This window comes from Mytilus trossulus, chromosome 6 (genome assembly GCF_036588685.1).
Source record: "Mytilus trossulus isolate FHL-02 chromosome 6, PNRI_Mtr1.1.1.hap1, whole genome shotgun sequence".
NCBI classification, from domain to species: Eukaryota; Metazoa; Mollusca; class Bivalvia; order Mytilida; family Mytilidae; genus Mytilus; species Mytilus trossulus.
Window position 1 is genome coordinate 88569504 of NC_086378.1, and position 14082 is coordinate 88583585.

Sequence of the window (14082 nt, forward strand, 5' to 3'; positions counted from 1 at the left end):
AGAGAAAAAAAAATCACCTTCTAGACATGCTTAGAATGCGATAATGTATACCCTGTTCTAGACACGCTTGTAAAATGTATACCTTATTCTGGCCAGAGACCTTTATTTTCTAGACTAGTTCAGAAATATAAATCCTGTCACCAAACAGTTTATCAATGTAAGCAAAAAACATACGTGTTTCAATATCCAGTATCCAATCTGTTCTTTTTAATTCAATTGTTTAAAAATTAAACCCGTTCCCGACAGCAGGGCAAGAAAAAGCAACCCTGTTCTAATCAGCAAGACATGAAAATAAGGGGCCTGTTTCTGTGACACATTCTTACATATAAAAATAAAGGAAGACCCCCCTTTTTTGGGGGGGTAACACAAGTCCTGTGAAATAACGACTTTCTAATTATCCACAGAAAAGGCCTCTGAATAAGCTAATGGTAAGGCCAGATCAACATATTTGACTGAAATGTTTTAACTTATCGACATTTCTTGCAAGCTCATCATTGTCCTTACTACACGGAGATGGATTTTGAAAAACTGGAAAACTGATTATCATCAGCAGAACTAGAAGTAGCGGTCGTGAATACCGGAGCCATAGTAAGTCATAGACATAACCTCTGAACTGTGTAAAGTTGTTGCTACTGGACCCTCTATATATATGTTAACACTCGAATCTCCATCAATGTTTGAACGCAAAATAGTTTTCTTAGCCTCTTCCTACCAGATACCTTGAGCATTTTAAACTGAAAAAGACATGCTATGATAAATTATGTAAATATGTTTATGAACATATAAGAATTAAAACAATGCAAAAGAAACAAAAAAAAAAAAAAAAAAAAAAAAAAAAACCCAACGCATTTGCTGATTCTGCTGTGGCCGATCATGTCTCAAAGCACGAGAACAAAAAAAAAATGAATATAAGATTTGCCAATGCCAATGGCCCATCCATCGTAAAGCAAACAATATTTTATTTTGTATTCAATAATCCAGCCATCTTAACTTTTAACGTGCGTCTCTAATCAACCAAAATAATGCTAAATTTAGATTTAGAAGTTTGCCCTCAATTTGAACTAAATTCAAATTGTCAAAATTGCATATCGGAAATAAAATTTAGAAATAATTCGATGTAGAAGTAATCTATTTTCTTCTCGGAATGGCGATTATGATTTTTAGCAGACGGCATGGTCAGGTTTTGTGACAAAACCTGACCATGCCGTCTGCTAAAAATCATAATTTGCCATGACCCTTCGACAATTGTATCCATCGAGTCAAAATAAACGGCAATTAAATCCTTGATAAATATTTTTTGAAACAGTTTTAAAACAAATAAGGTTTTTAACAACTTATGTGTCAGATTGGTTCCGATTTTTTAGAAGATAAATCTATGGCTAAAAAATGCGTCTGCTTTTCCTAAATGTCGACGTCAAAAAGGAGGATTGTGGGTAAATCAATCACTTGCAAAGATCGATAATCCAACTAGAAACCAAATACTATTACTTGACGATGTAGTATAACGACGGACAGTGGTATGAGCACTACCGATAACTGATTTAAATTTTAGATTTTAAATCCTATTAAGATGCAAATGGCGATTTATTACTTTGCAGCTAGTTAAAATTTCAATGCACGCAACAATTAATTATGTTATTGCTTCGACGAGTTTAAACCGCAGTAACAATAAACTCAGTAGAATATCAACTTGAAGTCCTTTTAAAACACTATATAAATATATAGGATTGGTGCTTATCTTTTGAATCCTGCAATAGTATCCGCCTACTTATGAGATTGCGACTAATGAAAAGTGATAATAAAGGCAAAATTTAATTCATTTTCATAGGTTCAATATCCGTCCACAATATTGTAAAGATGTATCACAAAGTTGGCCTTGTAATGAAAATGAATTTCATCTTAGTTCAAAGTATAACTTTATTTCCATGTTGAAGCAAAAGTTCGATTGCTTGTAAATATCTCCCACCAATTTGATCATGGAAAACGGTTTGTTAACGTCAAAACTGAAATCATATCTCGTGACGGAGAGTACTCGGGAACATATCCGGGATTGGTTTGCTGGATCTAAATATCTGTTTTCAGTAGACAATGCAATCAAGTTTCTTTTAAATTTTCTCGTTCATGAATTTTCATTGTGCAAACGACTTATCACCAAATGATAACTTGACATTAGTATTATTTATAAAAAAAAACACAAAAAGATGTGATATGATTGCCAATGAGACAACTATCCACAAAAGACCAAATAGTTATCAAAGGTACCAAGATTATAATTTAGTACGCCAGACGCGCGTTTTGTCTACATAAGACTCATCAGTGACGCTCATATCAAAATATTCATAAAGCCAAACAAGTACGAAGTTGAAGAGCATTCAGGATCCAAAATTCAAAAAAGTTGTACAGGATTTCAACATTGAGATCATTTGAACCATGATGATACTTTATCATTACCTGCAAAACGATAATCGTTATTTATATGCTTTTATCTTTATGTAATAATATTTTAACAAGCACATGGGTCGGTGAGAGATAGAGACGTTTCGTCCCATAGCGTATAATCAGCCCATGGTTTGATGTCACTACATGGGACGTTACGTCCCAGATCGTATCATCTGCCAATTTCTTAACTGATTTTAAAAAAAATCCGGGGATTTCATCACGGGTAAGCTTGGTATCATTTTTTTTTTATTTTGTTGTTTATTATTTGTTTCCCTGGCTTTTATGATAAGGGGTCGATAGAAAACCTTTACAATCAATGCAAACAAAAAGGCAAAATCACAAAAATACTGAACTCCCGAGGAAAATTCTAAAAAGAAAAGTCCCGAATCCAATGGCGAAATCAAAAGCTCAAGCACATCAAACGAATGCAAACAACGAGAAATAAATGTCTATTACAAATTATGATGTTTTGTTTTATCTGTACACTTGCTAGAGGTATAGGGGAGGGTTGAGATCTCATAAAGATGTTTAACCCCGCAGTATTTTTGCGCCTGTCCCAAGTCAAGAGCATCTGGACTTTGTTAGTCTTGTATCATTTTTAATTTTAGTTTCTTGTGTATAATTTGGAGTTTTGTATGGCGTTTATTATCATTGAACTAGTATAAATATTTGTTTAGCGGCCAGCTGAAGGACGCCTCCGGGTGCTGGAATTTCTCGTTGCATTGAAGACTTATTGTTGACCTTCTGCTGTTGTCTGTTCTATGGTCGGGTTGTTGTTTCTTTGACACATTCCCCATTTCCATTCTCAATTTTATATGTCATACTGTCCATCAAGGGCCCGTGCTTGGAATCTATTATTCTTAATGAATTTTTAGAATAAAAAGAAATCATGACGTGTACTTGTTATATTATTTTAAATCTTTACTTTTGTACTATTGCGATAACATGAGTTGACATATTCTGTAGCGGTATAGAATGGTACGGTAACAAATGCCCGTTGATAGCCTGAAAAATTCAGATCCTTCATGTAGATGGAACGTTCTCATATAGTTTTCCACTTGCAAATTAAAAAAGAAAGAAAGTCACCGGAAAGCCAATATATTTATTCGCTATAATCACTATCATATATACACAAATGTATGTACATGTGCCTTAACAATTTTCGACAAATACGAACATCAATCGAATGCAAAGTTAGATGTAGGTCGTTTTGATGTTCTGTCTTCTTAAACAGTTTTCATAATAATGAAGGAACTCTGTTTTCATCCCAACACTAAATGTGTCATCATACTCACTGTACCCATGTTTAGCACCGTTACCAAAGTTTTTGACTCATGCTGCATTTAGTTGTAATTTTAAGGTTTTGTCGACTACAGACTGTCTTCTCGTCTTTGGTCACTATTTTGTTTGTTTTACTACTTGAAAAGAAATAGGGTCAATTTCCCTTGTACTTGTATTTCAAACATGTTCGAAATTAGAAAGCTTTTGAAACTAGTTTTAATCATGTTAAGTACTAGAAGTCTATTGTCTAAATTTGGAGAAAAAAATGCAAAACGTTTGATAATTTCAAGGAATTTCATGCAGCTGTCATACTAGTTTAGCTAGCTTACCACGTTTAAAACACTGTTTTCTGAATAGGAAAATGCCCGTACTAAGTCAAGTGTATGACAATTGTTTTCTATTTTTTTTATGTGTTTGAGCATTTGATTTTGCCATTAAGGGGAGTTCCGTTTTGAATTTTCCTTAGAGTTCGGTCATTTTGATATTACACTTTTCCACACTATGAAAATGATTTGTTATTCCTTTATTGCAAATTTCTCAGTGACATCGTCTATTCAAAACTTTATTTTTGATAATAAAGGTTGCTGTTTTGAAGCATTTAAAGTACTAGTAATAATAATTTGTTCGAAAATACAACCAAATGTTGTCAATACGATGTATATGAATCTTTCGAAAAACTAAGGATTTTCTTAATCCAGGCATAGATTACCTTAGACATATTTGGCACAACTTTTTGGAATTTTACATCCTCAATGCTCTTCAACTTTGTACTTGTTTGGCTTTATAAATATTTTGATTTGAGCGTCACTGATGAGTCTTATGTAGACGAAACGCGCGTCTGGCGTACTAAATTATAATCCTGGTATCTTTGATAACTATTTGATACATCAATTTTAGTAAATGAAATTAACATTTAGAAAATAAAACCTCTGTAGAATGGATTCAGGGGATATTGGCTTTACATCTTTTATTTTAATTAGAATGTCTTAACTGAAAGGGCCTATCGATAGAAGTGTACATATCGTAGGGCGATGATGATTATAAGCTGTCTGAAACTACTTGATTATACAGCATGTGCTGTTTCACCAAAGATGGACCTTGTTATATAACCTATGGAATTATTGGATGTGAGAGACATTGCTATTTATTAAAAAATAGTAGCAAATAAATCATTAAAGATACCAGGCGTATATTTTTGTTCGCAAGAAGCGGTGTAAGTATTCCGAATCATTGATCATTGACGCCCAAAAATTGCAACAACAAATCAAAGAACTCCAAAGTAAATTGAAAAAAGGGATGGACATATTAACTGGCGAAATCGAACTCATCAAAGATACCAGGATTATAAAAAAATATTTGCACTAGATGCGTTTAATGAACAGATACAGTGATAACGCATGTCAACACAGAAGTGCTGACTACTATGCTGCTGATACCCTCGGGGAATAAAAACTCCACCAGCATCGACCCAGTGGTTGTAAATAAACTCATCTAGGATACCAGGATTAAAAATATTGTACTTACGCTAAACGCGCGTTTCGTCTACAAAAGACTATTCAAAGACGCTCTAATCAAAAAGAGTTATAAAGGCCAAATAAAGTAAGAAGTTGAAGAACATCAAGGACCGAAAAATTCTTAAAAAATTTTGCAGCAAAGGTTATATGTTCCTGAGGTAGAAAATCCGTAATTGGTATTTCAAATATTCAACAAAACAAGTGAACAACGTTTTTGTCATGGTACAGGAATTTTACAACGATGATTATAGGTAAAGCCTGTCAGCACTTTTGTGATGACATGAATTATCATTGATATGGTTATATTTATAAATTAACTGTTTACAAAATTTTGAATTTTTGAAATTCTAAGGGTTTTCAACCTCAGGCATAGATTACCTTAGCTGTATTTGGCAAAACTTTTAGGAATTTTCATCCGTACTGCTCCTCAACTTCAAACTTTATTTGGCCCTTTTAACTTTTTGGATTCGAGCATCACTGCTGAGTCTTTTGTAGACGAAACGCGCGTCTGGCGTATATTCAAAATGTAGTCCTTGTATCTATGATAAGTTTATTTGTAAAGCTATCTAAAACTCCTGTTTATAGATCCGTTATATTGACAAAATAATAAAGGTTTAATGTTAAATATAGTACGAAGTAGTTGAAGAACCTTGAGGACGAATTCAATTATAAAATGTTTACGAAATGGAATTACTTATATAGTATTTTGAATGTGCAAAAACACTCCGAAAACGTGTGACGTTATTGAATACAGAATGTAACGTTATTCCTACTCAGATAAATAGAAAACAAAATATGTGTCGGAATCTGAATGGTGTTTATTTTATTTTCATTTCTCCTGTCGGGTGTCGTAAATTACCTAGTAATGCAATATGAAATATTTCGTCCTGCACATGGAAACTTCACTCAAATGAATTAACATTAATTTTGTCTAATTTTCACACCAAACGACCATATTGTAATTCAGTGGTTGTTGTTTGTTTATGTGTTACATATTTGTTTTTCGTTCATTGTTTTATATAAATAAGGCCGTTAGTTTTCTTGTTTAAATTGTTTTACATTGTCATTTCGGGGCCTGTTATAGCTGATTATGCGGTAAAGTCTTTTTTTTTTTTTTTATTAAAGGCCATATATATAGTTGTTAATTTCTGTGTCATTTAGGTCTCTTGTGGAGTGTTGTCTCATTGGCAATCATACCACATCTTCTTTTTTTATATATACTTGAAACTTGCTTGAACTGGTTGGTTCAACGTGAATCTTATGATAATAGTTCATGAATAAATTACCGGAAAGATACAAGATCTTAATTCTAAAATTTAAATAAAATCATGAAAAATACCTTCAAATTTTTATAAAGTTCACGTGGAAATAAAATGAAAAATGACACGTGTGATTTGAATAACTGAGTTTTTATCTCCATCCTTTAAGACAAAGATGGTATCATCATCCATGCAGAAATAGTGCACTTTAAAATTTTGATCCGGTTTACAGTTTTATGAATGCTCGGCCACGTTTTTTTGGTGGTTGTTTAACGTTCAGTGGCAAATAGTTCATGCATGTTCGGGATGATACAATACAATATTGAAAACAGTTGTTTATAAAAGACACATTTAATGCACCAGTAAAAAAGGTTGAGCATTCTGTTAGTTGTGAAAATTATGAGTGAAAGTAATTATCCTGATAAAATACACATTCAAAAAAATAAAAAAACAAAACTCAAAGGAAATTTTAGAACTCACATTCTTGATTTGCTACATACATACGTGTAGCGTACTCTGCGTGGTGTAAATGTATCAGTTGGTTGATAAGCAAGTCGGACAAACATTGCGAGCTGTACGCAAGCTTTCACAAAATTCAACAGTCCCTTATTTGTGGAAAATTATTTACAAAACAAATCTTGAGATCAGATATGCATTCTTTATAAGTAAAACAAACTGCGAAATATATAAGGATCCAGCTTAAAATTGCACATGTAGGAGATGTAAGCCGGAGTCTGTACTCTGCGTGCCTTATATATATATATATACATATTTTTTTTTAATAAAAATGCCTAAAACCTAGCAACCTGTCATGAACAAAAAATAAAGAAAATCCAGACGATATGCGCAGCTTGAATATAAGTTTTAACACCATGTAAATAATTTTAACTTGGAGCAAAAAGACTGTCGTGCTACATTCTTAGCCGTATAACCCTATATATATATACCAAGTGCGGGATTGACGGCTAAACGGACACAAGTGACACAATATGATGATACGTGCCTATTAGAATTTGGTGACAAAACGTATTTTTGAATATCCAGTTCATATAATGGAATAGTTATTTGGAGATCTAAAATGAAGGAACAATGTAAGCAAACTTAGGTTTCCGTCATTTTGTCTTTGGTGGAAAGTTGATTAAATGGCAATTTTACCGCACCACCTTCTTTCATTATTTGTTTGAATTTTCTACCGAAGAATAAAAGTTTTAAGACTTCAACAAATATGTACTAAGAGACTGAAATGTTACTGTGATAATTATACTTATCAAAACTTTCAAATCTAGGGGACCAACGTTTACTAAAACTAAAAATTAGAAATAAAAAGATACTCATCCAATTAGCTTCAGTCACAATTTGCTTGATTTCTTAGGTTTTGATGTCGTGAGGTAGATATAGGAAGATGTGGTGTGAGTGCCAATGAGACAACTCTCCATCCAAGTCACAATTTTAAAAAGTAAACCATTATAGGTCAATGTACGGCCTTCAACACGGAGCCTTGGCTCCAGATGTTGCTTTCTTATAAATTGCATAAACCATATCTCGATTTATCATTATAGCAGCCAACTGTTGTACAAATAACATGTTCCATATAATTGTTTGCTTTATTTATACTTGTACTTTTACTAGTCTCATGCCGTTACCCTCTTCCATAATGAGCAAGCGGTAACGTAGATATTTCTTTTTGCGTAATAGTTTGTAAACTTTGTCGATTTCTTAGAAAAATTAGAGGCAATGATTTGAATTTTAACAACTAAAGTTTCAAGTGACGATTGTAAATTGTCGGATTGATTGCGGTTTGCTTTACGTCCAGTGGCAAATAGATCATGCATGTTAAGGGCGATAACAAGTTAACAATAAATACAATAGGTAGGTTGGTATAATAGAGGCTATCCCGGGATTATGATCGAATAAAATTGGAATGACACTGAAAAATGAAGGTATATTGGATATGGACAGAAATTTTATCCTGCAACAGGCCACCTACGGACCCCCCAAAGAGTTGTTGCAAAGTTGTGATTTTCAAAGAGCATAGCACTCTCTTTAATCGAGGCATCGGATCTAATGTCCCCACTCTGACCAGATGTGGCTGCAAACTTGATACATCCCGCACAGTCAAATAGACGTCTCACTTTCGAAGCATTTTACTGCTGGTCGGAAGAAGACCAAGTGATCGTTTCTATTCCCTATCCACCCTTGTGGTGTAATAAGTAGAATAAAAAAAAAAAAAAAAAATTATGTAATTGTCAGAAATATAAAATGTATGTGTTCTCGCTACGAAACAAGTCTCTTTCTGTCGTTTTAATAAAAAGTTAGTCAGTCGTCAGCTTGTAAATTTCAAGAGAAAACAATTGTAACGAAACCAGTTTATAGACGCAAGTGGATACATGGGACTGTCTTTCATCAGACTTTAACTGGACCTGAATTGTTTTTAATTTTATGTTTGTTCTCATGTATTTCTCAGTCTACGTTAACTTTCTCAGACCTCATTCCGAATTTGCTGTCTGTCCCGTGAGATTTGGTCTACAGGATTACAAAGCTAACACTTTATTTTATAAATGTGTCAGAACTACCAACAATATTTTTTTTTAATTCAAAATCACCTTATGATTGCAGAACCTGCTACATTAACTTGTATACATACATCATGTGTGAACGTTATTCGATAACGTCAGGAACGATAACTCGTGGCGTAACGTCATTCGGTATCGTGTTACCTTAACCAAAAGTAAACCCCTCAGTCGGAGCTAGGAAGCTACACTTTTGTATAACCCCAAAGTTACATTCTTTTTTTTTTCTTTTTTTTAATTCAGTTGTGTTTATTGAAGTCCACCCTTTATCCAATAGATGATACACCAGTTTGGATTCGAAATCAATGCAATCCAACTTCTATACAAAATTAAACATAAGATTAATATAACAAAAATTCTTAATTTGATATCTCTTAAGATCAATTGTAATAGCATTTGCTAAAAATTCACTTCATATTTTGCCCAGTATACGAGTTCGTTTTGACGGGATACTGCAACGAGTTGCTTACACGTGCCTTAAATCTCGGTCTAAACAGAGGCCTAGTTTGCTTAAATCTTACATTTCTGCCTGCCTTCAGGAAAACAGTCTTGTATGGGGCACTGAATCATAAGTGGGTGTTCCTCAAAGCAACTTAAACAAGAATGAGTATAAGCACATGAATGATTCCCGCACGAACCTTGGTAATTGAATGCGTAACATTTTAAGCGCCCCATTCTTATTGACATTACCAATACTAGACGGAGGATACATAATCAGTAGCCATAAGTCAGGGTCAACAACAGCCCAAAAACCAGCTGGATCCTGTGACATTCTGACACGAAATTTTTCATCGTACGACTTCCATCCTAGTGCGCACTACTTAGCGCCTAGCCGTATACTATGTATGTACTTGAGTAAATCTTGAAAAACAGTCGAGTGATCAGTAGTACAAAATATACTAATATAGACTAAAAAAAAACGCATCTGTCCAGTTACCCAATGTACCTATTGAGTAAATTTCTGTTTTGTTGCTGTCTTGGTTGTATTCCGGGGGAGGGGAGTTACTGACTATCTTTTCAGGTATAACTGTGCCGACAGCACTTTCTAAATCATACCCGTTCTAACCAGAAAACATTGCAATACATACCCTGTTCTAAACAGAAATATTGTAGAGAAAAAAAAATCACCTTCTAGACATGCTTAGAATGCGATAATGTATACCCTGTTCTAGACACGCTTGTAAAATGTATACCTTATTCTGGCCAGAGACCTTTATTTTCTAGACTAGTTCAGAAATATAAATCCTGTCACCAAACAGTTTATCAATGTAAGCAAAAAACATACGTGTTTCAATATCCAGTATCCAATCTGTTCTTTTTAATTCAATTGTTTAAAAATTAAACCCGTTCCCGACAGCAGGGCAAGAAAAAGCAACCCTGTTCTAATCAGCAAGACATGAAAATAAGGGGCCTGTTTCTGTGACACATTCTTACATATAAAAATAAAGGAAGACCCCCCTTTTTTGGGGGGGTAACACAAGTCCTGTGAAATAACGACTTTCTAATTATCCACAGAAAAGGCCTCTGAATAAGCTAATGGTAAGGCCAGATCAACATATTTGACTGAAATGTTTTAACTTATCGACATTTCTTGCAAGCTCATCATTGTCCTTACTACACGGAGATGGATTTTGAAAAACTGGAAAACTGATTATCATCAGCAGAACTAGAAGTAGCGGTCGTGAATACCGGAGCCATAGTAAGTCATAGACATAACCTCTGAACTGTGTAAAGTTGTTGCTACTGGACCCTCTATATATATGTTAACACTCGAATCTCCATCAATGTTTGAACGCAAAATAGTTTTCTTAGCCTCTTCCTACCAGATACCTTGAGCATTTTAAACTGAAAAAGACATGCTATGATAAATTATGTAAATATGTTTATGAACATATAAGAATTAAAACAATGCAAAAGAAACAAAAAAAAAAAAAAAAAAAAAAAAAAAACCCAACGCATTTGCTGATTCTGCTGTGGCCGATCATGTCTCAAAGCACGAGAACAAAAAAAAAATGAATATAAGATTTGCCAATGCCAATGGCCCATCCATCGTAAAGCAAACAATATTTTATTTTGTATTCAATAATCCAGCCATCTTAACTTTTAACGTGCGTCTCTAATCAACCAAAATAATGCTAAATTTAGATTTAGAAGTTTGCCCTCAATTTGAACTAAATTCAAATTGTCAAAATTGCATATCGGAAATAAAATTTAGAAATAATTCGATGTAGAAGTAATCTATTTTCTTCTCGGAATGGCGATTATGATTTTTAGCAGACGGCATGGTCAGGTTTTGTGACAAAACCTGACCATGCCGTCTGCTAAAAATCATAATTTGCCATGACCCTTCGACAATTGTATCCATCGAGTCAAAATAAACGGCAATTAAATCCTTGATAAATATTTTTTGAAACAGTTTTAAAACAAATAAGGTTTTTAACAACTTATGTGTCAGATTGGTTCCGATTTTTTAGAAGATAAATCTATGGCTAAAAAATGCGTCTGCTTTTCCTAAATGTCGACGTCAAAAAGGAGGATTGTGGGTAAATCAATCACTTGCAAAGATCGATAATCCAACTAGAAACCAAATACTATTACTTGACGATGTAGTATAACGACGGACAGTGGTATGAGCACTACCGATAACTGATTTAAATTTTAGATTTTAAATCCTATTAAGATGCAAATGGCGATTTATTACTTTGCAGCTAGTTAAAATTTCAATGCACGCAACAATTAATTATGTTATTGCTTCGACGAGTTTAAACCGCAGTAACAATAAACTCAGTAGAATATCAACTTGAAGTCCTTTTAAAACACTATATAAATATATAGGATTGGTGCTTATCTTTTGAATCCTGCAATAGTATCCGCCTACTTATGAGATTGCGACTAATGAAAAGTGATAATAAAGGCAAAATTTAATTCATTTTCATAGGTTCAATATCCGTCCACAATATTGTAAAGATGTATCACAAAGTTGGCCTTGTAATGAAAATGAATTTCATCTTAGTTCAAAGTATAACTTTATTTCCATGTTGAAGCAAAAGTTCGATTGCTTGTAAATATCTCCCACCAATTTGATCATGGAAAACGGTTTGTTAACGTCAAAACTGAAATCATATCTCGTGACGGAGAGTACTCGGGAACATATCCGGGATTGGTTTGCTGGATCTAAATATCTGTTTTCAGTAGACAATGCAATCAAGTTTCTTTTAAATTTTCTCGTTCATGAATTTTCATTGTGCAAACGACTTATCACCAAATGATAACTTGACATTAGTATTATTTATAAAAAAAAACACAAAAAGATGTGATATGATTGCCAATGAGACAACTATCCACAAAAGACCAAATAGTTATCAAAGGTACCAAGATTATAATTTAGTACGCCAGACGCGCGTTTTGTCTACATAAGACTCATCAGTGACGCTCATATCAAAATATTCATAAAGCCAAACAAGTACGAAGTTGAAGAGCATTCAGGATCCAAAATTCAAAAAAGTTGTACAGGATTTCAACATTGAGATCATTTGAACCATGATGATACTTTATCATTACCTGCAAAACGATAATCGTTATTTATATGCTTTTATCTTTATGTAATAATATTTTAACAAGCACATGGGTCGGTGAGAGATAGAGACGTTTCGTCCCATAGCGTATAATCAGCCCATGGTTTGATGTCACTACATGGGACGTTACGTCCCAGATCGTATCATCTGCCAATTTCTTAACTGATTTTAAAAAAAATCCGGGGATTTCATCACGGGTAAGCTTGGTATCATTTTTTTTTTATTTTGTTGTTTATTATTTGTTTCCCTGGCTTTTATGATAAGGGGTCGATAGAAAACCTTTACAATCAATGCAAACAAAAAGGCAAAATCACAAAAATACTGAACTCCCGAGGAAAATTCTAAAAAGAAAAGTCCCGAATCCAATGGCGAAATCAAAAGCTCAAGCACATCAAACGAATGCAAACAACGAGAAATAAATGTCTATTACAAATTATGATGTTTTGTTTTATCTGTACACTTGCTAGAGGTATAGGGGAGGGTTGAGATCTCATAAAGATGTTTAACCCCGCAGTATTTTTGCGCCTGTCCCAAGTCAAGAGCATCTGGACTTTGTTAGTCTTGTATCATTTTTAATTTTAGTTTCTTGTGTATAATTTGGAGTTTTGTATGGCGTTTATTATCATTGAACTAGTATAAATATTTGTTTAGCGGCCAGCTGAAGGACGCCTCCGGGTGCTGGAATTTCTCGTTGCATTGAAGACTTATTGTTGACCTTCTGCTGTTGTCTGTTCTATGGTCGGGTTGTTGTTTCTTTGACACATTCCCCATTTCCATTCTCAATTTTATATGTCATACTGTCCATCAAGGGCCCGTGCTTGGAATCTATTATTCTTAATGAATTTTTAGAATAAAAAGAAATCATGACGTGTACTTGTTATATTATTTTAAATCTTTACTTTTGTACTATTGCGATAACATGAGTTGACATATTCTGTAGCGGTATAGAATGGTACGGTAACAAATGCCCGTTGATAGCCTGAAAAATTCAGATCCTTCATGTAGATGGAACGTTCTCATATAGTTTTCCACTTGCAAATTAAAAAAGAAAGAAAGTCACCGGAAAGCCAATATATTTATTCGCTATAATCACTATCATATATACACAAATGTATGTACATGTGCCTTAACAATTTTCGACAAATACGAACATCAATCGAATGCAAAGTTAGATGTAGGTCGTTTTGATGTTCTGTCTTCTTAAACAGTTTTCATAATAATGAAGGAACTCTGTTTTCATCCCAACACTAAATGTGTCATCATACTCACTGTACCCATGTTTAGCACCGTTACCAAAGTTTTTGACTCATGCTGCATTTAGTTGTAATTTTAAGGTTTTGTCGACTACAGACTGTCTTCTCGTCTTTGGTCACTATTTTGTTTGTTTTACTACTTGAAAAGAAATAGGGTCAATTTCCCTTGTACTTGTATTTCAAACATGTTC